Source organism: Cryptomeria japonica, chromosome 3 (genome assembly GCF_030272615.1).
Source record: "Cryptomeria japonica chromosome 3, Sugi_1.0, whole genome shotgun sequence".
In the NCBI taxonomy this organism is placed as follows: Eukaryota; Viridiplantae; Streptophyta; class Pinopsida; order Cupressales; family Cupressaceae; genus Cryptomeria; species Cryptomeria japonica.
In genome coordinates this window covers 790094816-790122013 of record NC_081407.1, presented here as the reverse complement: position 1 = coordinate 790122013, position 27198 = coordinate 790094816, and the positions used below count along the sequence as shown (strand labels likewise).

The 27198-nt window shown below is 33.9% G+C and overlaps 1 long non-coding RNA gene and 10 other non-coding genes across 12 annotated transcripts; 4 read left to right on the top strand and 7 right to left on the bottom strand.

Annotated features, from left to right (window-relative positions):
• Positions 1 to 1060: 1060 nt before the first annotated feature.
• Positions 1061 to 1133, bottom strand: TRNAK-CUU (transfer RNA lysine (anticodon CUU)). The gene has a single exon. It is a non-coding gene; the product is annotated as a tRNA-Lys (tRNA).
• A 1883-nt stretch (positions 1134 to 3016) lies between these two features.
• Positions 3017 to 3089, bottom strand: TRNAK-CUU (transfer RNA lysine (anticodon CUU)). The gene has a single exon. It is a non-coding gene; the product is annotated as a tRNA-Lys (tRNA).
• A 2756-nt stretch (positions 3090 to 5845) lies between these two features.
• On the bottom strand, positions 5846 to 5918 carry TRNAK-CUU (transfer RNA lysine (anticodon CUU)). Its single transcript has one exon. It is a non-coding gene; the product is annotated as a tRNA-Lys (tRNA).
• A 4552-nt stretch (positions 5919 to 10470) lies between these two features.
• TRNAK-CUU (transfer RNA lysine (anticodon CUU)) lies at positions 10471 to 10543 on the bottom strand. Its single transcript has one exon. It is a non-coding gene; the product is annotated as a tRNA-Lys (tRNA).
• A 161-nt stretch (positions 10544 to 10704) lies between these two features.
• TRNAP-UGG (transfer RNA proline (anticodon UGG)) lies at positions 10705 to 10776 on the top strand. Its single transcript has one exon. It is a non-coding gene; the product is annotated as a tRNA-Pro (tRNA).
• A 2814-nt stretch (positions 10777 to 13590) lies between these two features.
• On the top strand, positions 13591 to 15217 carry LOC131069576 (uncharacterized). Of its 2 annotated transcripts, none has more exons than XR_009112144.2 (4): positions 13591 to 13751; positions 13901 to 14130; positions 14479 to 14579; positions 14671 to 15217. It is a non-coding gene; the product is annotated as an uncharacterized LOC131069576 (long non-coding RNA). The 2 variants fall into 2 exon arrangements; XR_009112143.2 differs by having other exon boundaries at positions 13593 to 13751; positions 13954 to 14130.
• Positions 15218 to 17116: 1899 nt separating this feature from the next.
• Positions 17117 to 17189, bottom strand: TRNAK-CUU (transfer RNA lysine (anticodon CUU)). Its single transcript has one exon. It is a non-coding gene; the product is annotated as a tRNA-Lys (tRNA).
• A 1771-nt stretch (positions 17190 to 18960) lies between these two features.
• TRNAK-CUU (transfer RNA lysine (anticodon CUU)) lies at positions 18961 to 19033 on the bottom strand. Its single transcript has one exon. It is a non-coding gene; the product is annotated as a tRNA-Lys (tRNA).
• Positions 19034 to 19181: 148 nt separating this feature from the next.
• Positions 19182 to 19253, top strand: TRNAP-UGG (transfer RNA proline (anticodon UGG)). Its single transcript has one exon. It is a non-coding gene; the product is annotated as a tRNA-Pro (tRNA).
• A 2661-nt stretch (positions 19254 to 21914) lies between these two features.
• On the bottom strand, positions 21915 to 21987 carry TRNAK-CUU (transfer RNA lysine (anticodon CUU)). Its single transcript has one exon. It is a non-coding gene; the product is annotated as a tRNA-Lys (tRNA).
• A 149-nt stretch (positions 21988 to 22136) lies between these two features.
• TRNAP-UGG (transfer RNA proline (anticodon UGG)) lies at positions 22137 to 22208 on the top strand. The gene has a single exon. It is a non-coding gene; the product is annotated as a tRNA-Pro (tRNA).
• Positions 22209 to 27198: the final 4990 nt, after the last annotated feature.

The following is a 27198-nucleotide window of genomic DNA, read 5'->3' as shown; positions in this document are numbered from 1 at the left end:
TAAAAATCTAGTCTTATGCAAACAGATCCATGATCTCAAAGCACTTACAATGTGGCTTAAGGGAGGATGTTGGAAAATGGGCCATATCCAAATCAAACATCGACTTGTCTTTAAGAGTGCTAGTGGTTTAGTTTTAGAACCTCAATAACAAGTTCAAGGTCTTAGGTTCAAATCTTGGTCCATGAATATTTTACATCTAGTATCAAAAGCCATGTTAGTAGAGACATACCAAACTTCCTCAAACATGCAATGTAGTTTAAAAGAACATTGGAAAATAAGCCACACCCAAACCAAATATGAATTAGTCATCAAGAAAACTGATAATTTAATGATAGAAGCCCAACAATAAATTAAAATCTTAAATGTGAATCTTAAACTAATCCATGAAAAATTTAACAAAATTAATAATATTTTTAACATAATTGCATAGTAGTTTGTACCATTATTATTCTTATTGACTTAAATAAATACCTAATTTATGTTTGAAACAATCTTAACTGATAAAAATAAATACTTAATTTATGTTTGAAACAATCTTAACTGATAATTCTCTGAAAGTACTTTTACAACACCGGAAGAGAGATTACCATGTTGACGATGGTCACATCAAATGGGCACGCTAAATTTCCATATCGATATGGTGGGAGACGTGAAGGATGTTTTGCAATTATATAATACTGACGTATTAAGACGACACAATAGCTTGGTGTGCTTTTCCCAATGCATTCATTTATCTTTGCTCTCTCCCTCTCTCTGTAGCTCAATTCAATCTTACGGAACCATATATTGATTCAATAAAAATGTTAATATCACAGATGAACAGTGATGTTCTTATAATGATTCTAATTTGTATCTTTGTTCAGGCTGTTTTTAAGCTCGAACAAGTTGTCAAATAGTCTTTTGTTCAGAAAAAGATATTCTCTGTTAGAGACAAGGAAAGTGAAGATCTCAAGAAAACTTGTGTATTGTGAGTCCTATTCTTTTGTTGGGACGGGAACAATAGCTTCCCCGTGCATCAGAAACAAAACAGGTCCTTTGAAACAAGTGAAATTATACGCTGCGCCCACCGGGGGGCCCGAACCCACGACCACAAGGTTAAGAGCCTTGCGCTCTACCAACTGAGCTAGACGGGCTATATAGTGAATGTGCTAAATAAGTATAAAATTTCCCACTAGCCATGTGCGAAATAAACATTTAATGTTCTTATAACAAAATGCTTTGCTCTACCTATCAATACTTATATTAAAAAAAAACCTGTGTTCTGTCAATACTTATATCAATTAATGCTTTATGCTGCAATTTTTAACCATATTTAACTTCTTTCAGATGTGGGGGAGAAGTCAGTCTTTTCATCTTTCATTATAATTTCATAGTTTAATATGTTTCCAATTCTAATTCGAAATTGTCAATTTTATCATTTCTTATTAAATCATTCTCCCATATTTTAAACTAGGATTCTATTATGGTGATCATTTTTACTACATCCTTATATGAAGATGAAATATTATCATCTACTTTGATTATAATATGAGAGGTTAACTCTAAAATGAACCACTCAATTCAATTCTTTTATGTCACGGATGTAATCTAGATATATACTTTAAAAGAATATATGATTGATAACAAAATAAGAACCTAGAACAAGATGGAGGTGGGGGACACATTTATAGAACAAGATGGAGGTGGAGGAGCACCTTGGTAGGATTGAAGTAGATATTATGATATTTGGTTTACTAGAAATCTTTATGGAAAAGGAAGTTGATGCTTTGAAAAATTAAATTCCAATTCTTGGAACGAAGGAGATATTTAGGTTATAGAAATCAAGGACCACATGGCTAAATGAGGGGGGTTGCAACATAAATTATTCTACCTATAGATTAATATCAAAAAAGTAAATAAAATTGATAATATCACTCTCCCCTTTAGGTTGGAGATCATGGAGGCAAAGATAATATGCATGCAAGTAGTAGAAGTTGTTTTTCAAGGAACTTTGCTAGGGGGAGCATTAAAAGGAAATTGAAGAGCCTAGATGGGTTCTTTAAGAAATATTCCCACCTCAATTTCTTAGGAGAAGAATAGGTCACTTTTGATTCATTTTTCAATAAAAAAAATAGTGAAATCCACCGTTTTTTTAGGGTCAAGAAGTTCTCGATCCCAAACATCATCCATGCTAGTTTTTTCCAAAGGTTTGGCCTATTATGTGCTCAAATATTTGACAAGTAGTAAAGGAGTGTAGAAGAAGTAAACCCATGCTCACAGGTTTTAAATCAACCATCCTAGCACTAGACCCGAGTTGAATAACTATAAATATTTCGATAATTTTAAACCCATTTCACTAGAGAATCCATTTTATGTAATGGAACTTAAGAGATGATGTTGGAAAAATAAGTCACACCCAAATCAAATATAACTGGGCATCAAAAGAACTAATAATTCAATGATAGAATCCAAAAACAAAGCTAATCCATGAAAATTTTTACAAAGTTGAATTTTTTTTAATAATTGCATAGTAATTTGTACTATTATTATTCTTATTGACTGAAACATTCGTAACTGATAATTCTGTGAAAATACTTCTTTTACGACATTGTAATAGAGATTACCATGTCGACGTTGCAATTATATAATTGCGACGTCTTAAGACGACACAATAGCTTGGTGTGCTTTTTTCGACGCACTACCAGTGTTTATTTTTCTCTGCTCGGGCTATCTGCGGCTCAATTCAATATTACGGAACCATATATTGATTCCATAAAAATGATACTATCATAAATAAACAGTGATATTCTTATAGTGATTCTATTTTATATCTTTGTTCAGGCTGTTTTTAAGCTCAAACAAGTTGTCAAGTAGCTGTCTCTTATTCAGAAAAAAGACATTATCTCTGTTAGAGACAAGGAAAGTGAAAATCTGAAGAAAACTTGTCTATTGTGAGTCTATTCTTTTGTTCGGACACAAACGATAATATTATCTGAGACCGAAAAAACAGATCTTCCCTGTGCGACTTTGATCACTGCGCCCACCGTGGGGCTCGAACCCACGACCACAAGGTTAAGAGCCTTGCGCTCTACCAACTGAGCTAGACGGGCTAGACATTGTCCTGCCAAATAAACGTTTAATTCTGAGAACCCTTGAGGCAAACAAACATTCAATGTTCTTATAACGCTACGCTACGCTCTATCCATACATACATCCAAAAAATGCTTCCCTATACAATCCGTTTCTGTCATGTTTGTCGAGCACTCTAAATTTTATAGTATATGCTTATATCTTTTTAAGGGGATTTCTCAAGTTACCCTCTTAGTGTTGTAGTCATTTTGGTGTCTTTGATGATCAAACATTTTTTGATGTTTGTTCATGTTCTAAGTTGGGAAGAAGTTTTCTAACTTTCATTAGAATTTCTTAATATAATATTATGTTTCTAATTTTAATTTAGAATTATCAATTTCATTATTTCTTATTAAATTATTTTCTCATATCTTTGATTAGGATTCTATTATGGTGATCAATATATCTCCATATGAAAATGAATCTTCTCATCTTCTATTATTATAATATAAGAGGTTAACTTTAAAATAACTCACTCAATTCATTTCTTTTATATCAAGGTTTCTTCTAATTTTCAAACCACATTTTGAAATCATTGTTCATTTTTACTGACTCTATAATTTTTGTCATCTTCCATGTTTTCTTTATTATTTTTTGTTCATATATTAAGTGAATGGAAATTTGTAATTAAATAAGAACTCAAAACAAGATGGAGGTGGGGGTTTACTAGAGATCCTTATTGAGAAGGAAGTTGATGCTTTGAATAATTAAAACTCAATCCTTAAAATGGAGGAAATGTGTAGGTTATAGAAATCAAGGTCCACATGGCTAAAGAGGGGGGATGAAACATAAGTTATTCCACATATCAACTAATATCAGAAAGTTTAATAAGATTGATAAGATCAATCTCCCCTCTAGATTGGAGATTATGGAGGCGAAGGTAATATACATGCAATTACTAGTTTTTTTTTCAAGGGACTTTGTTAAGGGCAACACGACAAGGAAATTGAAAAGCCTAGATGGGTCCTCTAAGAAATATTCTTACCTCAAATTCTTTGAAGAAGAATAGTTCACTTTTGACTCCTTTCTCAATAAAAAAAAATAGGAAACCCACTTTTTCTTTAGGGGTCAAGAAGGCCCCAAGCGTCGACAACATCCAAGTTAGATTTTTTTAAAGGTTTGATCTATTATATGTTCAAATATTTATCAAGTAATAGAGAAGTGCAAGAGAAGTAAAACTATGGTTAGGGGTTGGAGATTAACCTTCCTAGCACTAGGCCTAAGTTGAATAACTATAGATACTTCGATGATTTTAACCCATTTCACAAGAAAAATCAATTTATATAATTGTAAGTAAGGCAATAGTTGTCAAGTTCAAGAGAGTCCCAACTAAAGTTATTTGGAAAAAATAAAAAGTTTCCTAGAGAAGATCTAGATTTTGGATAGTTTTATCATATCCCATGGTCATCAGTTGAATAACATATAGGAGTTTTTTTTTTTTTTCCAAGGTTATTAACACTGGACATAAATAAAGCTTATGATTGGGTGTCATGTAGATTTTTATGATTAGTTCTTTACAATTTTGGATTTAGTGAAGATTATATAGCTATTGAAATCAAAGTTGTATTTTGAGTGGCTCTTTGTTTATCTTAATTAATAGTTCCTCTAGAGATTGCTTTGTAGCAAAAAGGGGTTTGAAAAAAGGGAACCCCTATCCCCTTTTTTATCATCACAATTGAGAGTTTTTTAAGGGATTTAAACACAAACTATTCATTATATAATTTAAAAGGACTACAAATCACTAAAAAGATGGATATTGTCACCAACCTAAAAATTTATCAATGATACTTTTCTTTTTAAACAAGTTGTGTGGGTTAACAAAATTGTCAACACCAATTTTATAGAAATATGACTTTGAGATAACCAACTTTGTGATAAAAAAAATGAACCGACAATTGAATTTTTTTTATATTACCAAAACAAATTTCCTTTGAATTTAGGGGTACAACTCCCTTTTATGATAAATGTAGATTTTTAGGAGTTTTTTTTTTATATATAGAAAGCAAGAATAATGGAGATTAAAAGGAAAGTGTATAATTTTTTTCAAATAAATTTCTACTTATGAACTTTCATGTAGATTGAAAGAAACTCAAAGGTATGTATTTTAAAACACAAATGTATAACATGCAACCAATAATAGGTTTCAAATGATGATAGGTTCACAAAATGATTAAAAACATCTTTCACTTAATCTGAATTCCATAAACTTCAGAATATAAATAAATATTCATGAAAAACTCAAACACTTAAAATAGTTATAACACCACATGAAAAGAATAATAACACATAACTATTTCACCAATATTTAGACTAAAACATATTATTTTTATATTAAATGTCCAAAATTTGAAAAAAATTGTACTAAGAATATATTTCACCTTTTATAACCACCCTATTATAAAACTAAGCTAGGTTGAATGCAAATCCTTTCCTTTTTAATTGGTTTCATATATAGATCCTAATTGTTAAATTATAAAAGCTTACATAAAAAAAATTTAAAACAGTGATTCAATAAAAATGATACTACCATAGACGAGCAGAGATGTTCTTATCATTATTCTAATTTACATTCTCTGTTAGAGACAAGGAACGTGAAAATCTGAAGAAAACTTGCGTATTGTGAGCCCTATTTTGTTGTTCGGATAGAAACGATAAATATTGTCTGAGACTATTAAAAAGCTTCTCCGTGCATGAGAAACAAGAAATGGTTCTCTAAATTAGTTAAATCTTCAGGCTGCGCCCACCGTGGGGCTCGAACCCACGACCACAAGGTTAAGAGCCTTGCGCTCTACCAACTGAGCTAGACGGGCTACATGTTAACTTGTTAAACAAACATTAAAGCTCCGCTAGCCATTTGCCAAATAAACATTGAATCTTCTTATACAAGAAATCCTATGCTCTGTCCAAACTTATATGCCTAAACAATCCCTGAACCATTGGTTCATATTAGTCGTCTTCATGAAGCAACATGAAGGACACCTATTTTTCTTATGTTTGTGGAGCACTTTAAATTTTATAGTATATATACTTACTTTCTTTTTAGGGTTTTTTTTTCAAGTTTTCTTCTTAGTGTGGTAAACGTTTTGATGATCAAATATTCATTTTTTTTAATTTTTTTTTCATAAATCAAATTTTATTTCTTTTAGGTGAGGGAGAAGTCCCAACCACCTCACCTTTCATTACAATTTTTTAGTTCAACATTATGTTTCAAAGCTCTAATTTGAAATTATCAATTTCATTCTTTCTTACTAAATCAATCTCTCATAACTTTGACTAGGATTCTATAATGGTAATCAATTCTAGTACATCCCTATATGAAGATGAAATATTCTAATCTACTTTTGTTATAATATTAAGGGTTAACTCTAAAATAAACCACTCAATTATTTTCTTTTATGTCAAGGTTTCAAAGAGAAACTGATCAATGGAGGGAAGGAAAGGTATTCAAAGAGAGGGAGGGTAGATAGAGACAAGTAGTGAGTAAGTGTGTGTGTGTGTGTGTGTGTGTGTGTGTGTGTGTGTGTGTGTGTGTGTGTGTGTGTGAGAGAGAGAGAGAGAGAGAGATTATGGAGAGGGAAGGAGGAAGGGAGGAAGAGAAAGGGATGGAGAGGTAGGGATATAGAGAGAGAGCGAGGTGAGATAAATAGTAATATGGAGGGAAGGAGGTAGAGAGTTAGGGCAGATAAAAGTAGAGAGGGATAGAAAAAGAGTTAGCTAGAGAGAGGGAGGGGGGAGATAAAGGGAAATAGAGAAGGGCGGAGGGAGAGAGAGAGAGAGAGAGAGAGAGAGAGAGAGAGAGATATATATATATATATATATTTATGTAAATGAATAGAGGTGAGGAGGGAGGGAGGTAGAGGTATGTGGAGACAGGGAGAGGAGAGATAGAGGTAAGTAGAGAGGGAAAGGGTGAAAACTTGAGATAAGTAGAGAGGGAGAGGTATGTAGAGAAGTAGAGGAAGGGAGGGAATGAGGGGATTTATGTAGGAAGAGGGAGAGACTAAATAGATATAAGTAGAGAGAGAGAGAGAGAGAGAGAGAGAGAGAGAGAGAGAGAGAGAGAGAGAGAGAGAGAGAGAGAGAGAGAGAGAGTGGGGGAGGGGGAGAGAGATGTGAGATAGAGAGGAGAGAATGTGTGCGAGGTAGGTAGAGAAGAGAGGGGAGCTATAGAGAAGGGTGAGAGAGATAGGTTTAAAGCTTTGGGAGAGAGGAGAGAGTGAGAAAGAGACATGGGGGAGAGAAGGGGAGAGGGAGAGTGATAAGAAGAGAGATAGGTCTAGAGATCAAGGGAGACAAAGAGAGTGAAATAGAGATAGAGAGAATGGTAATAGGAGTTTAGTGATTATTGAAGTTTGACTTAGAAGTCTGAGAAATTATAAGATCTAGAGCTTGGAGAGAGATGAGAGAGTGAGATAGATAGAGATAGGAAAACAAATAAGTCTAGAGCTTGGGGGAGACAAAGAGTGTGTGATAGAGAGATAGCAAAAGAATGATGATAGAAGCCCACTGATTACTAAAATTTGACAAAGTAAAAAATAAGAAGATCTCCTAAAATCTAGAATCAACATTATGATTCCTAGAGATCTGAAATCATTCTCAAACATCTTACCAATATATATAGATAAAATATAACTTAAAGTATAAGAAAATGTTATATTTTATGTATATCCTAATGAAAAAAAACTAAGGGAAGGCAAAAGGAATTAGCATCTAAGGCCATTTTCCTTTTCTAGCTTAATGTTAGCAAAACACATATGTGTTTTTCTTGTTTACCATAACATGTACACGTTATAACATGTTAAAACACATGCATGTTTTTTCTCATAAAAGCACATACGCGTTTTGGCTTGAATTTTTCAAGTCTTAACAAGTATGCAGTTTTTGAATTTATAAAAAACACACACATGTTTCATAGGCATTTTTTTGCTAGTGGCCACTTTTTCGTTCACCATCATGGTGCACATACCCATTAAGGGGGTTCATTGAAGGAATTCTTAGATTGGTTATAGATGGTGACCACAACATGACTCTATTAAGAATGAAAGTATTGGACTTAAATAAATTTTCACTTACTAATATAGGCCCCCAACATCACCCAAATGAGGTAAGACAAAAATATCACATAGCAACTATAGTGGGAAAATATAAATCTTTTATTAGATTTCAATGAGGGAGTTTATAGGCAACAAAATCAAACTAAAAAAGGTTTAGAAGCACACTAGAGTTGTTACACTAAGAATGATATGCAAGGTAAAGACTCAAAAGAACAAACATCAATGGAGAGGATACTTAATTTTATGTAAAATTAGAGATGGTTTTGCAAAGCATAAAGAACTAGAAACTTTATTAGAGAAGGTTCCTAAACTTTCTAGGATAAAAGTTTTAACTTAAGAACCCATTTATTAAGGTTTATCATAAATAAAGTTTTTCAAAATTACTTCATACAAGAAATTAATCCTTAATATTTAATGAGCCCTGGGAGTAATTTATGATAAAATGTGTGTTCAAGTGAGTTCATTTCCTCTTCATGAAATCAACTAAACTAATCATTACATGTAGGAATTGCAACAATCTTGGAGATACATTTCATTGCAATGTGGCAATCAACACATACTGAAAGGTTTTTAAAAACAAACAATTCTAATAGTTGTTCTTAGAGACATATTTAGAGACATGTTTGGAAAACCAAAAGCAATTACCACCTTAACGATGGTAGACAAATGTTTTTTCCCTCCTTTTTCACACCACTAAGTAAATGTCTTGCATTTGGAAAATAACTTGTTGCTTTCATCTGCCAAGCCAATTTCTCCAACTTTACATAGATCTATTGTGTATGTGGATGTGATATGTCTCTTACACAAGAATGCACCATTTTATGACCTCAATCTAACTACATCGAGGAATCTTTTTAATTTGATGTCTTCCATCATCTCCTTACCATTTGCTCACACAATTTGTCCACTTCTACATTGATGTTTGAGAGAGAAACAAAAGACACATATTTTTCAGGATTCAAATGCCCTGTATCCATATGTGATCTATAGGCAACGAGAAAATAGATCCACACAAATACTATAAGTTTAACTAAGGTGTTCTCAAGATAGTCAACGCGAGCAAATAAGTCAACCATACACACATAATAATTGTGGGTGTAATGCAATAAGGGTTACATATGTAACTGAAGTATGTACAACCCACATACACTAAACTTCCATAGCTACATGCACATATAACACAAACAAAGCTTATAATATGAAAATGTGTTCCACCATGCTTCATTCACTCAAATATTTTGAGAGCATCCTTGCCAAATCCATTTTGTGCACATCCCACAAACATTGCATTCCATGAGATTACATTTATGTGCCCTGTTTATGCTTCCACATTTTTCAGACATGTCCACCAGAGCGTTTCCAACGATAATATCCGACAAAATCCCCCCTTCCATTGAGCTTTGATGGATGCCTATACCCTGTTCTTAATCTATCATATTGGTATAGCCAAGAAGTATGCTGCCAATCTTTTTGTTTCAAAGATTTTATAGACCACATTTTTTGGAGGCATTTTGTCAAACAGTTATTGCCCCCGGTTTATGCTTCCACATTATGCATACATGCCATCTAGGGTAGTTGCAACTATAGCATCTGAATAAAATTCTCTGTCCTTTTTCATTTGACTGGTTCCATACCCTGTTCCAAAGCTCCCATTTTTGTACAACAGGGAGGCTACTGGCAAAGGTTGCAGAGTCTGGTTTTACATCTGCTGATTTCATTTGCTTGAAAGTTCTTGAAGCCTTTTCAAAAAAATCCCTTTTGTGTATATTCTAGAATCATGGCATTTTTTGCAATCACATTTCTTTGAGACATTCGATCAAACAGTTCACATCCCTTGTCTGTGCTTCCACATTTTGTATACATGTCTATCAAAGCATTTCCACATCGTTTCTGGTCACTGCAATAACAGCATTCCATGAGAGCCAACTAAGCAGTCAACATTTAGCGTGTGCTCATTAAGCCCAACTATTAGGTGTGCTTTTTCCAATCCAGTATTTATTTTTCAATTCAATCTTACGGAACCATATTTTGATTCAATAAAGATGATACTATCATAGATAAACAATGATGTTCTAATAATGATTCTAACTTGCATCTTTGTTTAGGTTATTTTTAAGCTCGAACTCGTTGTCGATAGTCTTTTGTTCAGAAAAAGACATTCTCTGTTACAGATAAAGAAAGTGAAAAATGAAGAAAACTTGTCTATTGTGAGTTCCATTCTTTTGTTCGGACAGAAATGATAATATTATCTGAGACAAGAAAAGCAACAGAAACAAAAAGCATGCCTTCAAAATGGATTTCGATGCTGCGCCCACCGTGGGGCTCGAACCCACGACCACAAGGTTAAGAGCCTTGCGCTCTACCAACTGAGCTAGACGGGCTATGAATACTTTTTAGCTTCGTATATATATAAACGTTTAGTCTACATATCAGTCTCGCACCAAATGGGATATCCAATGTGCCGCAAAATGCTGTTTTTCCTTTAATCATCTAATACTGTCTTGTGATCTAATAATGTATACATAGCACATTTGTCAAATTCGGGCGTTTGGTCTAGTGGTATGATTCTCGCTTTGGGTGCGAGAGGTCGCGAGTTCGATTCTCGCAACGCCCCAGCTTCTTCGTTTGCTTTATTAAACATTTGACCATTCTCGTCTTGAAACAGATGAATTCTGGTATATTTTAAACTGATGCTGATTCAAAATTATTCTTCCTATTAAACATTTGACTATTTTCGTCTTCAAACAGATGAATTCTGGTATATTTTAAACTGATGCTGATTCAAAATTATTCTGTCCTATTAAACATTTGACTGTTTTCGTTTTGAAACAAATGAATTCTAGTATATTTTAAACTGCTGCCGATTCAAAATAATGTCCTACTTACAGTATATTCCAGGCATCCATTAAATAAGCTTTTCCTTGTTTACCTTCTCACCTATATTATTATACTTCTATTCAGAGTGACGGAGTGCGTTCGTGATTGCTCAACTGTTATATATCAGTTTAATTACACAGTCGAATTCAGAAAAATAATTAAGTTTACAATTTTTTCCATTATTATTCATAATTTTTAAATTTAAATTAATAAACTATTTTAATTTCAGTGGATAAGACATTTTAAGTAGATTTGGCAAGTTCAAAATACAAGCCGGAAATGAATTTCAGGTTGCCAGAAAACAATTACAAAACTTTGGACAGCTTTTTGTCATTTCATTATCACCCCAACATCACGCCTATCATATCAACAACTTCACCTTAAGTACTCTAGAGACATGAAATCATATTCATTTAACAAATAACAGTATGTATAAATCTTAAATCTTTATTTTTTCTCTTCAGCTTTTAATTTTATGTATAAATCTTCACATTGAATATGTTACCTCTACTTTGAACAAAATACTTTTAGCTTCTAAAATATCAGGGAAAAGAGACTGATTAAAACCATTGGTTACCTTCATTTCATTTTCTGTAGCTTCAAATACATTAGAAATAAGTATGGAAATTTGATTAAATTATCATTTTTTTTATATTCAATATTAGTAAAAAGGTTATTGGTTAACAAATTCATTACTATTGGTTTTATAAAAATATGATTTTGAGATAACCAAGTTTGTGATGACATATGAATTAACTGTTATAGAAGTTGTTATCTTACGAGAATGACTTTCATTTGAATTTTAGAAGTACCGCTCTTTCTATGATAAATCAAATTTTTAAGAGTTTGTTTTTAACCAGAATTAAAAAAGGTGAAGATTAAAAGAAAAGTGAATATTTTTAATAAATAGATTGATATTTATGATTTATCATGTAGATTGAAACAAACTCAAAGGTATGTATTTTAAATCACAAATATATACAATCATCTTTCATTTAATCCAAATCCATAAACTTCAAAATATAAATCAATATGAAAAAATTGAACACTTAAAATAGTTATAACACAGATCTATCACTAGTACATAGACTTCCAACTTCTCTATCAAAAATCTATTTCATCTTTTACTACCACCTTATACTAAAATTAAACTAGGATGGATAAAAATCATTTCTTTTACAATTGATTACATATATAGATTCTAATTGTAACTGATTCTTTTAATAAACAATTAAATAAAAGATCAAAGTTTCTCTAATACATAAAAGAGTTAATAGTTTTATAATGTTAAGAGTCTTTTGGAAATATGTGGTTCAAGCGAGGCTGTTGAAAAATGCGTCACTCTTGAACTAAATATGAAGTTGTCACTAAGAAGGTTAGCTTAGTGGTGGAACTCTAATAAAAATTGAAGGTCTTAGGTTTGAATCTTAGTTGGGAAAATAAAATAAGCCACATTCCAAAAAGACCCCAATAAATGACAAATGAAGATCTTAGATTTGAATCCTCACTTAGCTATGAAAGTTAAATGAAAATGATAATATTTTAAAAATTGAAAATGTTTTAGCTATAATTGCATAGTAATTTGTACCCATATTATACTAATCGACTTAACGTAAATAAATACTTAATTTATGTTTGAGACATTTTTAACAACATACTTCTTTTCGACATTGTAAGAGAGATTACAATATAATGTTGACAATGGTCACATCAAATGGGCACGCTAAATTACCAAATCGATATGGTGGAATAAGTAAAGTATTTTTTGCAGTTATACAATTGTGACTTATTAAGACGACACACTAGCTTCTTGTGCTTTTCCCAATGCATTACAAGTGTTTATTTTTCTTTTTGGGCTAGGTATCTATAGCTCAATTCAATTCTACTAACCATATATTGTTTCGGTAAAAATGATACCATCATAGATGAACAGTGATGTTCTTATAATGATTCTAATTTATATCTTTGTTTAGCTTGTTTTTAAGCTCGAACAAGTTGTCTATACTCACTTGTTAGTTCCTATCGGCAGGGACTATAGCGGAGGGCTATGCTCTTAACTAGTGAATAATCTACATTGAGGTAGCCAATCAAACTTCATTATTTCTTTTCCTAAATTTATTTCCGTATATGTCTTAAGGACAGCATGCTCAAATTTTAATTCATGACAATAAAAAAATTTAAAGTGTCTAATTTCAATTGGCCTGTCAGTTCTTGGAGGGAGCTTTCAGTTCCTTCACGCAGATTTCAATAAGAGAGAACGCATGATAATTGATGTACGATTGTAGATACAAGAAAAAAAAATACAGTTTTGAGCCTGACCAAAAACTATGTGTTGTCAGTGTTATTATTATTATTAATATAGCTAACAATAATTGAATAAGGCGGTTTCCAGCAGCACAAGGCATTCGTTCAGTTTAGATGCCTTGACTGTGCTTCGACATCTTACATACTCATTTAAACGTGGCTTCGTTCAGTCCAGATGCCTTGACTGTGCTTCGACATCTTACATACTCATTTAAACGTGGCGAATGCTAAGAAAATAGGGAGTTATGTTCTCTTTTGGAGCCTCTTCTCGATGTCTTTCTATTATGTGTTCTCCATCGCAGAGGGGGTATTGCATGCAGGTATGACATAGAAAATCTTCAAAATTGCAAAAGTGTACCGCTAAGCAACTTGATGAGAAAACTGTGTGGTTTGCATGCAGCGATACAGGTAGTAAATGGTTGGATAGTTGACAATTTTGTAGAGTGCAACAGCTATAGATAAAACAACTAATTGAGAATGCCAATCTGTTATCCATGTCAAAATGATAATATTGTTACAGTGTTATTAATGTCTGAAGAATATGTGGCTTCTTTTAGGATGATGTTGCTGAATATGCTGACAAAAGTATTTTTACTCTTCATGGTAGCAGCTCTTCCATCTACCATGGCTGGCATACCTCCTAGGCCTGTGGATGTGCCATTTTCAAGGAACTATGTTCCCACTCGGGTTTTTTATCATATCAGGAAAATTAATGCTGGAAAATAGGTCGACCTTGTTTTAGATAAATCGACACACGTACATTACTAATGCGGACTCATATAAATAAGTATATTGTTTGGAACTGTAACTCTTTGAGTCTCATGGTGATTGCAAAATATGCAGTTGTTTTAACTTACATTTTGCAAGTCTATTAGTATACATATAACATTTCTATTTGGGTCCTTTTGGGGCATTTTATATATACATCCTACTTGATGAAAAGATTCATTTTTTTTCATTCGACAGTTTCTTATGTCTTATTGCCTCTAAGATTGTTAAGATGCAGTTAAATGATGAGATTTTTCCCTTAAATATAGATTCATCTATAGATAGAAGATATCCATTTTTTGTTTAGAAACTCTTATTCACTCCAATGTTCAGAGAATAGTCTTCACTAATCTTCTTGCCATGACAGGCACTAGATTTCAGACTAAGGGAGAATATTTGTTTGGACACTTCAGTATGACTATCAAGATGGTTCCAAGGGACTCTGCAGGGGTTGTAACTACCTTTTATGTAAGAAAAACAACCTTTCACATCCTCACTATATTCCTCCAATTTATCCTATTTCACTATTTTAAACTATACAACTGGTTGTATTTACTAGTTTTCTATGAGGTGCAACTATCTTCACAAAACTCAAAGCATGATGAGATAGACGTTGAGTTCTTAGGAAACACCATTGGGCAGCCCTACATTCTCCAAACCAATGTGTTCAGTGGAGGAAAAATACATAGAGAGCAGCACATATACCTCTGGTTTGACCCCACTAAAGAATTCCATTCTTACTTTGTTCTCTAGAACATGCATCGGGTTGGGAGATTATGTAAGTTCATGTTTCTTTTATTGGTAACTATTCAAATCATGGAATCAGAAGGAATTTAATGATTTGGATGGATTACAGTGGAGAAAGCTCAAGGAAGTGCACCAAAAATATACACCATCTACAACTATTGCACTGACAGAGTACGTTTCCCAAAAATGGCTCCCGAATGTGCAAGAGACCAAGATGTCTAGGGAAGCATTTTTCATATGACTCAGAGTCACAGTACAATAATATATGTTGGGTGTAGTTGTGGTTACCCTTAACATTATTTGTTGCATCCATTACAATAAATAACTTATTTATGTGATAGATTTATTGAGATTCAATTACAAAGTCAATCTTTTATATGTTCATATTCTTGGTAATAATGTTGTATTTTGTTCAACTCTGAATTGCAAAATGTTGTTATGCAATAATTTTAAATTTATGGATGAATAGACATTGTTTTTATTTTTTATTTTTTGGGTTAATGGATCTTTTGTGTGTTTTATCCTACTAAGTGTTAGTTTAAAAACGAGCAGAGAAAACACATAATAATGAACAGAAAACAGCAGAAAGAATAATAGACACAACAAAAAACTCAAGACACAAGATTAACGTGGTTCACCACTAAGTGGCTACGTCCACCAGAAACGCAGGGAGAATTCTTATTAACCAGTATCCAATTACACAGTGCGTCATGTATGGGCTGCACACAGCCATTTATATAAACATATCAAATATGAAATGAAGAGTCTTCTGGGGAAGACAAACAGCCATGTGACTTTTGGGCTTCATATACCCAACAATCTCCCCCATGAAGTCCAACTGGCACAACCTGTAACATTCCCTGCATCTCCATTCCAAGGCTCATACTACAACCAACTCTTGAGAAGATTTTAATATCGCCAAACTCTGTTCATGAACAATGTGAATTAATCTTCTCCAATTCAGATCAGAGTTAAAAACATATTCTCTAACTACTTCATCCAGTAATCCATAATTAGAAACACTACTATCTGTTGATGCATAATACACTCCTCCATCAAAGTCTCTTGCTCTTGTGCTCCCCCGTAATAGAATATCTAGATCACCATTATCAGATTTTAATACCCGAATATAAAACTCTCGTACAAGTGTGAATAGCCTACAAACGTCACTCCCAATTCTCACGATTGCCTCACTAAATGAATTTGTTGTATTTTGTGCATAAACTTGTGCAATACCTGCAATCAATGCATTCCACTCTGCCTCCACTGCTGCAATCTGCAACAATAAATCATCACATTTGCAATCTGCTTGTTCTTCTTCAGGGTCATCCTCATTCGCTAGATTCGAGACTACATCCTCCTCACCCTGGGAGGCATCCTCCTCATCTTGGAAGGGAAACAAACCAGTCTCTTCTTCAAACAGTGAATACAACAAACCCTCTTCTTCTTCACCCAAAGTCTCCTCCTTTTTCCAGCCATCCCACCAATGACATTTGGTTTCAACCTCCACTTGGACATCACTCTCTATCGAGTCTAGACTGCCAAGAAATTTTTTGATGACTGATTCGGCCTCATCATCTGAAACTTCAGCCTGTTTATTGATAACATAAAAGCACCCAACTCCAGGATCAACTATCCAATCGGATCCCATCTCTGCTCAAGCCAATCGTGGCTCTGATACCAATAGTTAGTTTAAAAACGAGCAGAGAAAACACATAATAATGAACAGAAAACAGCAGAAAGAATAATAGATACAACAAAGAACTCAAGACACAAGATTAACGTGGTTCACCACTAAGTGGCTATGTCCACCAGAAACGCAAGGAGAATTCTTATTAACCAATATCCAATTACACAGTGCGTCATGTATGGGCTGCACACAGCCATTTATATAAACATATCAAATATGAAATGAAGAGTCTTCTCGGGAAGACAAACAACCATGTGACTGTTGGGCTTCATATACCCAACACTAAGAGGAAGAATTGGTGGATCATCTTTTTATACACTACATATGCAGAAATTTGCATATAGAAACAGTTCATAATTTAGCAAACATACTGCCTATTACTATTCTATCTTCAATTGGCACAAACCAAACAGCCTCAAGCTTACAAATCTACGCATACAACAAACACAAACACAAGCAAAGACTCTCTCTGTTAGAATCAAGAAAAGTGAAAATCTGAAGAAAACTGGTGTATTGTCACTCGTATTCTTTTGTTCGAAAAGAAACGGTAGCATTTTCTTAGACAATGCGCCCACCGTGGGGCTCGAACCCACGACCACAAGGTTAAGAGCCTTGCGCTCTACCAACTGAGCTAAACGGGCTCATGAGAGAACTACACTAAAAAAGAAAAATGTTTGTCGTTGCTTTAAGTCTTTGATTTTGATCAAATTAATTCACCGATTTGCAAGCTCAAAACCCAACAAACGCACAAAAATATTTTTTTCTATATTTGCTGATAATTTTTAAATTTAAACTAGTATACAATTTTAGTTTCAGTCGATAGACTTTTTACATAGATTTCGCAAGTTCAAAATGACAGATCTGAATACCTGTTTCACATTGAAATGATTTAAACTGTGGACAGCTTTTTGTGATTTCATTATCACCTAAACATCACGCCGATCATATCAATTTCACCTTTAAAAGCCGAAAGACACGGAATAACAGTATGTATGAAAGGTATCTTCACCCAACTCACAATTATCTCTACTCTGAACAGTATACTTTTAGCATCTAAAATACCAGGGGAAAAGAGACTGATTAAAACCATTAGTTATCTTCATTTCATTTTCTATTATCATTTCTTCCATTCAAGTCTTGACTCTGTACTTGTAGATAAGTTATGTTGGTTAACAAATTTGTCTGATAGAAATACTATTCTGAGATAATCAATTTTGTGATGACAAATAAAGTAACATTTATATAAGTTATTATCTTATCAAAATGACTTTCATTTGAAGTTTAGAGGTTCTGGGGTGAATGTGTTGCGAGAGGATACATGGAAGAAGCTAAAATTTGCTCTAGGAAAGTTCTATTAGTACGGAAACTTGGTGAATGTGTTGCCAGAGGAACTAAAATTTGCTCTAGGAAAGTTCTATAGTCAAACAAATCACAAAGCAATAAGATGTATCTTGAGAATAAACAAATGAAAGAAGATAAGTCAACAAATGAATAGGATCGTGGATAAGGGTAGGATGTGAGGAGGGAGATGAGGAACAAATGAAACACATATTAGATTCAAATTTTGAATAAGAAGACGAATACAATTCCAAGTCTTATTCACACCAATTATATGGACAAAAATAACCCAATAGATATAGTCCGCCAAATTATTGTTATATTTTTATTTTATCTTTTATAAGTGATGAACCAAAATCCATAAAGGAGTATGTCTTCTTTAAAAGAAAACAAATAAGTCTTGAAAAAAAGGTCCTAATGGAACATATGTTAGCTCAAGATGGATCCCCTATTGAGCGGTTGATGTGTGTGTGACAAGAAGCATAAACAAGGCACATGAACTATGTGTTTTATCCTACTAATTTTCTTTGATGACAATCCTAAAAATATAGCAGCAGCAAGAAAATAGGCTTGCATATTGTTTTGGTAGGATTGTTTGTTAATAAACTTGATAAATTATATAAAAAATTATTTGCTCTAAATATGATGTGGTTTTTAGTTGTCAACATTGGCACTCCAATTCCAATGAAGGGAGTAGAGTTTGCAATGGAAAGAAACCCATTTTAATAATATATCCTATATCTATCTAACTACACTTATGTACAAATAAACAATATATTGCAAGTTACAAAGCTTATAGTGCTAAGTATTGTTTCATATATGAAATGAATGAAACACAGACTCCTCTATTAATTAAAAATGTTATCACATGATTTCTTAATGAAATAAAGAACAAATAATACGTCTCCTAAACATACAAACTTAAACTAAGTTTATCGACGTAACCTTGCACAAGGGGGTGCAAGTGCTAGTTTATATGTTTATTTAGCTTGTTTTTGACGTCGAACAGGAAAAGCTTACCCCGTGCAGGAGAAAATGAAAAGACATCCTCTGTGAAGTGAACTCGTAACGGTGCGCCCACCGTGGGGCTCGAACCCACGACCACAAGGTTAAGAGCCTTGCGCTCTACCAGCTGAGCTAGACGGGCAAGACGACAATTTGATGGCAGTAATTTTTCAGGTAATATTCATAGTCCACGTATCAGTCTTCAACCCAATGGGATATTTTATGGGCTGCAAAATGCTATATTTTTCTCAATTATCTGAGTTATTTATACAGAGCGTTTTTATCAATTCGGGCGTTTGGTCTAGTGGTATGATTCTCGCTTTGGGTGCGAGAGGTCGCGAGTTCGATTCTCGCAACGCCCCAGTTTGCCAATCTAATCAAACTGATGAGTATTTTCATCTTGAAACGGATATACTTTTGTATACTTTAAACTGATGCTGACTCAAACTACTCAACAGCATATTTCAGGCATCCATTAAATAAGTTTTTTCTTGTTTACCTTCTGATCGCCTGCATTATTATATACTTCTATTCAGTGTGGCGGTGTAGTGTTCGTGGTTTTTTCTTGTTTACCTTCTGATCGCCTGCATTATTATATACTTCTATTCAGTGTGGCGGTGTAGTGTTCGTGGTTGCTCAAGTTGTATGTATCAGTTTAACTAATATATTCTTAATACTTCTACGGAGTGAGTTATTATATACTTCTATTCAGTGTGGCGGTGTAGTGTTCGTGGTTGCTCAAGTTGTATGTATCAGTTTAACTAATATATTCTTAATACTTCTACGGAGTGAGAGTGGATGAATGATGCATATATAAAATGTTTTCCCATTGCTTTATCTACTTCCATATGATTTTGGTCAAACTAATTCCCCTACTTGCAAGCTCAAACGCACAAAAACATTTTTATTCTATTTTCAGTCGATAACTTTTTAAGTAGATTTGCAAGTTCAAAATGACCTCTGTTTCACACTCTAAAATGGATTTCAGGTTGCCGGGAAACAATTACAATACTGTGGGACGGCTTTTTGGCATTTCATTATCACCTGAACATGAGTTTATATCGTCGTGAACTTGTGCATCTTGAGTTTTCATAATATCATCTGTATGTGATCTATGACTGTATTTTGCATTCATGTATATGTCTGGGGCAACCTGTTAATCCAATCTTTCAAGCTTTTCAATAGAATTGTTTATGATGTTGGATTTTATTGTCTCTTTATGTTGGTGGGCTTGTAAATTGCTTAGTACTGTTCCTATTATCATTTCATTTGTTTAAATTTGTGGGAAAATATTATTTTTCTATTCATATAGGGACAAGCACCATGTTTCAATAATCATTTATTTATTTCTTGTGCATTCAGTTTTTCAATTATTAATTTTTAAAAGATAAAATAAAAAATAAAAGTCTATTAATAAATTTTACAATGTACTGATAGCCACTATCAGTTTTATAGAAATACTATTCTGAGATAATCAATTTTGTGATGACAAATAAAGTAACACTTATATAAGTTATTATCTTATCAAAATGACTTTCATTTGAAGTTTTAACTGTCTTTGATGATAAATTTAGATTTTTAGGAATTTGCTTTTAATCAAAAAGCAAGAAAGGTGGAGATTAAAAGGAAAGAGAATATAAATTCATACTTATGATTTTTTATGTAGACTGAAACAAACTCAAAGGTGTGTATTTTAAACCACAAACCTGATGTTAAAGAAGTAAAGCCCAACAGTCAAGGTTTTTGGTTTGTCCAACGGATGTGGCCTTTGGTTGTCCGTCTTCCTTTATTCAGATGATATTGTGTTCATAAATTGATAAAATCATCCTTCATTTACTTCAGATTTCATAAACTTTAGAATATAAATCAATATGAACACCTTGAACACTTAAAATAGATATAACACCACATCAAAGGAATAATAACACATAAGTCTATTACTAGCACATAGACTATTAAAGTAGAGATTCTTTTATTTCAAATGTTCAAAAATTTCAAAAGCACATAGACTTCCAACTTCTGTACTAAAAATATATTTCATCTCTTACAACCACCTAATACTAAAATTAAACTAGGCTGAATAAAGATCCTTTCTTTTACAATTGGTTGCATATGTAGATTCTAATTGTAATTGGTTTTTTTAATAACTATTAAATAAAAGGTTAAAGTCTCATTGATAAATACTTCTATAATCTTAAAGTCTTTTGGAACAATATTTGGACATATGTGAATAGAGCCACTCTTAAGCTATGGCCCCCAAACGCTTGCAATGTGATTTGAGGAAGGGTGTTGGAAAATGAATCACACCTAAATCAAATATGCACCTATCATTAAGAGGGCTAGTAGCTTAGTAGTAGAACGTTAATAATAAGTTGAAGATCTTAGATTTGAATCCTAACTGGTTCATGGAAATTTAACAAAGTATCAAAATCTATGTTAATTGAATTATGCCAAACTATGATCCAAGCACCTACAATGTAGTTTAAGAAAGGGTATTGGAAAATAAGTCACTCCCAAATCAAATATGAAATGGTCATCAAGAAAGCTATTAATTTGAAGATAGAATCCTAACAACAAATAGAAATCTTAAATTCAAATCTTAACTAATCCATCAAAAAAATTTAAAAAATTAACAAAATCGATAATGTTTAAATAAATAAAAAATTTAATATATTTGCATAATAATTTTAACATAATACTTATTTTACGTTTGAAACATTCTTAGCTGATAATTCTCTCAGAATAGTTGTTTTACAACTTTGTAAGAGAGATTACCATGTTGACGATAGTCAAATCAAATGGGCACGCTAAATTCCCCATGCATTCTCAGTGTTTAATACTTCTTGCTTGGGCTATTTGTAGCTCAATTCAAGGTTACCGGACCATGTATTGATTCAATAAAAAGATACTATCAGAGATGAACAGTGATGTTCTTATCATAATTCTAATTTATATCTTTGTTTAGCTTGTTTTTGACGTCGAACAGGAAAAGATATCCTCTGTAATATGAAATAGCAACAATGCGCCCACCGTGGGGCTCGAACCCACGACCACAAGGTTAAGAGCCTTGCGCTCTACCAACTGAGCTAGACGGGCTAGTTGACTTTCATAAGGCAGTAATTGTTGACGTAATAGTAATAGTTCACGTATCAGTCTTCCAACCCAGAGGCATTTTTTATGAGCTGCAAAATGCTATATTTTTCTCGGTTATATGATTAATTAATACAGAGCATTTCCATAGATTAGGGCGTTTGGTCTAGTGGTATGATTCTCGCTTTGGGTGCGAGAGGTCCCGAGTTCGATTCTCGCAACGCCCCAGTTTGCCAATGAAATTAAACTGATAAGTATTTTCATCTTGAAACGAATATACTGTTGTATATTTTAAACTGATACCGACTCAAACTACTAAACAGCATATTTCAGGCATCCATTAAATAAGCTTTCACTTGTTTACCTTCTCGCCTGCATTATTATATTTCTATTCAGTGTGGCAGTGTAGTGTTCGCGGTAGCTCAAGTTGTATATATCAGTTTAACTTATAACATATTCTTAATACTTCTACAGAGTGAGAGTGGATGAATGATGCATATATACAATGTTTTTCCATTGCTTTATCTACTTCCATATGATTTTGGTCAAACTAATTCCCCTACTTGCAAGCTCAAACGCACAAAAACATTTTTATTTTTGTTTCAGTCGATAACTTTTAAAGTAGATTTGCAAGTTCAAAAGGACCTCTGTTTCACACTGTAAAATGGATTTCAGGTTGCCGGGAAACAATTACAAAACTGGACGGCTTTTTGGCATTTCATTATCACCTCAATATGAATTTATATCGTCGTGAATTTGTGCATCTTGAGTTTTCTTCATATCATCTGTATGTGATCTATGACTGTATTTTCCATTCATGTATATGTCTAGGGCAACCTGTTAATCTAATCTTTGAAGCTGTTCAATAGAATTGTTTATGATGTTGGATTTTATTGCCTCTTTATGTTGGTGGGCTTGTAGATTGCGTAGTATTGTTCATATGTGTTTCAAAAATCATTTATTTCTTGTACACTCAATTTTTTAATTATTAATTTTAAAGAAATAAAATTTAAAAAAACAAAATTAAAAGTCTAACAAATTTTACATATACTGATAGTCACATATTTTTTAACATTTTTGCATCATAATTGACTCATGTGTGCATCATTATTGCTACTTATAGTACACAATTAAGGGAGTATTTATGCATAAATATTGACAATTTTAAGTGCACAGTTATAGGGGCATCTTTAAGCGGGTATCAGGTGATACTTTGAAATGTATACTTTTTAACCCTTGTGCACATAACAGATCCCACAACATGCATCAGTACTATAAATAGCTGTAAGCAATTAAGTCACATGCAGAGATAACCAAAATATAGTCAAAATCCAATGTATTGTTTAAAATTTGTGGGTGTGCAAAGTTAGATATAAAGACTACTGGTATGCTTCCCCTAGGTACTTACAAGACCATATAGATGTTATATTTATCGAAATGAATATTTCTCTTGCTAGATTCTCCTTTTTGTTTATTTTTAAAATGATTCAAGTAGTTGAATTCAGATGCCCATAACTAACTCAATTTTGCTCAACTTCATATTTTCACTCAATTCAGAGAGATGCTCAAGACACACAAATTTATAGAAGTGTTCAAAACTTCAGTTGATTAGTTTTATTTGACTGTCGGTTTACCGGTTCTTCGATTTTCTAACTAGTCAATCATAATCGGTTATAATGTTTTGTGGCCCTCCTGTCATTTAAACATACACAACCTGATTGTTTAACAAAGAGATTTGATGGCTGACATAAACATAAAATAGAATTGATAACTATAAAAATGAGAAAATCTAATACAAACAATAATAATCGAATAATAATTAAAAATAACAAAAAATAATTAATTTATTTATTGGAATATTTTTTCTTTCAAAGGCTTCCAAATTCTTTCTCTAATCATCACCTTATTGTTACCAATAAACAACATATCAATGACATAGAAGACAATGATTTCTTAATAACATAGTTGTAGTTGGGTGTGATAGGTTAAAAAACACCATGTTCACCACAACATGCAAGCTCCCTGCTAATGTAACAAGATGCATTCACGTCATGAATCCTTGAGTTTTGAGAGTATATGAATCATCCTTAGGTTCTTTAACTATTACCAAACAGTACCCATACTCTGCTATACAAAGTATTAGAACAATCAAATTGAGATATTCAAAGGAATTCTTAAAATAGTCTAGCTGAGATTTTCAAAGGAGCACAATAATAGCCTCCACAGTTGAAGCATCTACCCGGTCTACCTATTTCTCTCCTCCTAATAGAAAGATAAAACAATGAAAATAAAGTCCAAATGATATAAGTAGTCTTTAATGGCATTCCTTGATTTGTAATATAAGGTGCCACTAGGCATGATGGAAAATAAATTGTTGATATGTAAAAGTTTATCTTGTAACAATTCATCAAAGTTTATTCGTACAATTAAAATCCAAATTTGATGCAAATTATCCTTAGATTCTACAATTGGGCAATCTCTACTATGTGTATGAACCAGAAAATAAGAAAAATAGAAACATAATAGAAACAATTCTAAATTAACCAAAATATTGGGTTGTAATGCCCTGCAAACTCTACTTTGTATTCATCCCAAAATTTGAAAACTACATCATCTCCAAGTTGACTGATAAATTAACAGCCATGCCTTTTATTTTAGTAAACAAGCCTAAAAGCTCTCCTACATAGACTACTACTTGTTATAACTAATAAATTGGAAAACCATCTCCTTATTTAAGTCCACACCTAAATTAGCTCCTAAAGATACTACTATGAGATAGTTTACTTCTACATAGACTATAAAGCCACAATAGTTACACCAATTAAGACATTGTTGCATCATCATCCCCATCTTTTAGAATTTTTGAACCTCCTAGTTTAGAATCATATAATGGAGTTGTCTTGCTAAACTTAAGCAAATCAGTCTCCCCGATCAAAGTGTTATGTGAATCTGGGAGACCTTTCCACTTAACAAAATACAATTTGTAAGCTCTAGACCGTGTAGCCACCATTTTAGTATCCAATGCTCGTTCAATATGTTCTCTTTTCTTCTTCGGTATATGTTTGGTCTAGTCATTGCTTTCCTTGTTGCGGTGTTCTTCATTTCCCTGATCTTTATTTGTCCCTATGGAGTATGGGTGAAGGTTGGCTACATTAAAACAAATATGACTCATATCTAAATCTTTAGGAAGATCAAGCACATAAGCATTGTCATTTATCACTTTCTGAATTCTACATGGACCAATTTTCTTGGGTTTTAGTTGGTTATAGACACCTTGAGGATACCTCTCTTTGCACAAATGTGTCATTATGATTTCCCTGTTGGCAGTAATATTGTACGGGAATAAACGGTAATTAATTAGGTAGTACTTTACGTTCTTAGTAATGTAACCTAGGGATGGTAGTTACGGGTGCGACGGTTGTCCCTCACATCCCCTCGGTACCTTTATATATCATGGAAGGTGACTTGTAAAAGAAGACGATTATGAATGAAAATAGCATCTCTCATATTTGCTTGATCTTATCATTTGGTATCTATGGCATTATTGTTTCTCATTAAGCATTCTATTTGTATGTTTTAAATTGTTCACGTAGAGGGTAAACATCTGGCATCGTTGCCGAATTGAACTTGGAATGACTGGAACCCACTACATGGCACGACGATAATGGGGCAGCCAGTGAGTGAGGGAACCATCAGCAATACCGAGGAAGAGCCGACGGAGTTGTTCGAAGGAGAGGGAGCATTAACAAGGGATTTCACCTGCATTCTCCAGGCATCCATCGAAACGTATGTACGGAGGGAGGCCACGATCGAGGATGTCCTTGAGAGCGTAGTGTGGAGTGCCCTTGGCGTAAGTCCCACCGTAAATCGGTTGATGAATAACTTGCCAAACTTGCTGGCACAGGCATTCGTTGCTCTCCAAACTCATCGGGAAGAAACCTACCGCGAGACCCGTCGACAACAAATTTTGCAACAATTTGAAGAAAGGAGTTCGTTGAGGAGGAGGAACATGATGAAAGTCATCGATGAACCTTCAACCCAATAGAAAGAAGGAATTGATGCCTATGACGCTAAATAAAGATAGAAACCATGTGCCAAGGGAGGAAGAAAACGTGCATGAGGCAGCAGCAAGGACACTGAGGTTGGAACAACAAGGAGAACGTCGGTGACGACTGAAGAAACCTGTCGAAGAAAACACAACTAGCAATGATAGCTCGAGTGTTGAGGGCCAAGTTTTCGTACTAATAAAAACCACCAGGAAACGGTTGGGGGACCTTTCCCTAACATTGGAAGAGATTGGTGACGGGAGTACGGTAGAGTCGTATACGCCATGCAGAGGTGTCAAGACCAGGAGGGAAGAGGAGACAGAGACTGAGAATAGAGAGGCAGAGGATACCGGTGCGACCGAAGGTGTCGGGAGGACACAAGGTCACGGTAGTAGAAGCAATTTGTTCGGTGCAGGCTCATCACATCCTAATAGTTAGAGAAACTTAGTGGGACCCAACGGACCAAATCTCGGTGGAGTGACTTCGGGAGGACCAGTGTCTAGAGGAGGAGTTCCTGGAGGGTCAAGTTCGAGTTCCAGAGGGCAAATCGGGCCGCCACCAAGGAACGTAATGGCGAATTGGCAAAAATTGTTGAAGTTCATCAGAGATGGGAAAGAAGACCCCGTACGGCATTGTCGTACATGTGAAGCAATTTGGTCGGCCAATGGCATGGTTGACAGGGCGGAATGGGTGGTGCAATTCACTGCCACCCTACGAGGAGTAGTCATCGATTGGTACTCAAATGCTGATAAAACCAAACTCACAACTTGGGATGAATTGCACAAAGCCTTCGAAACAAAGTTTCGACTCCTCAGAGACGATAATGAAATCATAGCAGAAATCCTGAGCACTAAGCAAGGGAAAAGTGAGACCATCCGAGCATATAGCCAACACCTAAAGGAATTGCTGGGAAGAATGGATAACTAGCTAGGCGATGGGTTGAAGAAAAGATGGTTTGTGGAGGGTCTAAAATCGTCACTCGGAAGGAAAATGAAAATTGTACCCCCCACATCCTACGAAGATGCCTATAACTGGGCAATGGACCTGGAGAGTGAAGGGAAGACATCCAAGAAAAAGAAAGTCAGATCCTCTACAGAGGAGGACTCCTCTGATAGAAGTAGCAGTGATGAGGGGTCAAGTAAAAAGGTGCAAGCCCTTCAGAAGGATATTC